This window comes from Hylobates moloch, unplaced genomic scaffold, assembly GCF_009828535.3.
Source record: "Hylobates moloch isolate HMO894 unplaced genomic scaffold, HMol_V3 SCAFFOLD_15, whole genome shotgun sequence".
NCBI lineage: Eukaryota > Metazoa > Chordata > Mammalia > Primates > Hylobatidae > Hylobates > Hylobates moloch.
In genome coordinates, this window is record NW_026652290.1 from 30267113 (window position 1) to 30269288 (window position 2176).

Genomic DNA, 2176 nt, shown 5'->3' on the forward strand with positions numbered 1-2176 from the left:
CCAGACATAAACATATGGTTCATTATTAACATCCTTTATAGTACATTACAAAATTATTCCCATTATCAATTAGCGCCCATTTACAAAGATGCATTCCTAACTTCATTTTGGTCAGTTGAAAAGCAGCAGAAAAATTAGCAAAGCTCAGAAATCTCAAGCATACATTTTTGCTGCATAATAAACTGTGTGGTAACTACACCATACAGTCACAGTTCTAGCTAATCTTTATTACCCACAAATTTGTTTTCAAATAATTTTTACTAATCTGAAAAATTTGACTATTTAGAAGCAAATGATTGTAATTTTTATGGTTGCACAAAATACTAATTTTAAGTCATTTATGCTAATATTTTAGAAAATAAAGAAAAAAATTAAAAATACGTTCAGAATGTCAATTCTAATATTTCAAAAATAAAAAATAAAGAAAAATTAAAAATTAAATATTATTTATTCAAAAAGTGAAATTTTCAAATAAGTTCATTAGGAAATAAAATAATGAAAATTTTCTAATAGATTGCTCATTTTCTACAGTAGTTGGCTTCAAAAATACATACGAAATAAGTAAATGTAAACTTTTACTTATTTAGTAACAAGGAGAATCATCTTAGAAATTAGTTTTGAGATCAGTCTTAAATATTTCAGAACATACTAGAATATGACCTATTCAGTTGATTACAGAAAGATAAAACCACAGAATTATTCCTGTTAACTGGATTGAAAGTTTTAATTACTAAATGGGTCTAAATTTGGACTAAAGTACAGTTTTTTGAAATAAGTAATGTAGAAAGTTTTGAGTAACATCTACTCTCTTTATAAAGTATACATACACTTTAAATACCATGTGTCTGTAATTCAGGATGTCAAATTATAGCATGCATCGACAGTACATGTCTATGGTAGGGAGATAGTATTTGGTCTGTTAGGGACAGTAAAGGAAGAAAGAATATTTCTTGAGAGAAAAAAAGAATATTAAATAGAAACATCAGGGAAAAGAAAAGCCTGATCCTCAAAATAAAAGGGCCATTAACTGAAGAGAGCAATATTACTCTTTACTGACACTTAAAAGCATTATCTCTGTTATTAGGAATAATGTAATACTACCTCATACTTATTACATATTACAATCATGTATCTTTGTGCTGTGTGTATATATATATCTCTCTACACACACGCAACATATATATTTATGTATATTTATCTATTTGTACACAAACTACATATAATATAGTATATATACTGTGTGTGTATATATGTAGTATAATATATATATATAGTGTGATTGTGTGTGTGTGTGTATATATATGTTCTGACACTGCATGATGACATGGTGATATTTTAGCAATTTTTAAAAAATCTTTTTATTGTATTTTACTTTAAGTTCCAGATACATGTGCAGAATGTGCAGGTTTGTTACATAGGTATACATATGCCATGGTGGTTTGCTGCACCTATCAACCTGTCATCTAGGTTTTAAGCCCTGCTTGCATTATGTATTTGTCCTAATACTTTCCCTCCTCTTGCCCTCCACCCCCCGACAGGCCCTGGTGTGTGATGTTCTCCTCCCTGTGTCCATGTGTTCTCATTGTTCAACTCCCACTTATGAGTGAGAACATGTGGTGTTTGATTTTCCATTCCTGTGTTAGTTTGCTGAGGATGATGGTTTCCAGCTTCATTCATGTCTCTGCAAAAGACAAGAACTCATTCTTTTTATGGTTGCATAGTATTCCATGGTGTATATGTACCATATTTTCTTTATCCAGTCTATTACTGATGGGCATTTCAGTTGGTTCCATGTCTTTGCTATTGTAAATAGTGCTACAATAAACATACGTGTGCATGTGTCTTTATAGTAGAATGATTTATATTCCTTTGGGTATGCACCCAGTAATGGGATTGCTGGGTCAAATGGTATTTCTGGTTCCAGATCCTTGAGGAATCACCACAATGTCTTCCACAATGGTTAAACTAATTTACATTTCCACCAACAGTGTAAAAGCATTCCTATTTTTTCACAGCTTCGCCAGCATCTATTGTTTCTTGACTTTTTAATAATTGCCATTCCAACTGGCGTGAGATGGTATCTCATTGTGGTTTTGATTTGCATTTCTCTAATGATCAGTGATGATGAGTTTTTTTTTCATATGTTTGTCAGCTGCATAAATGTCTTTTTCTGAGA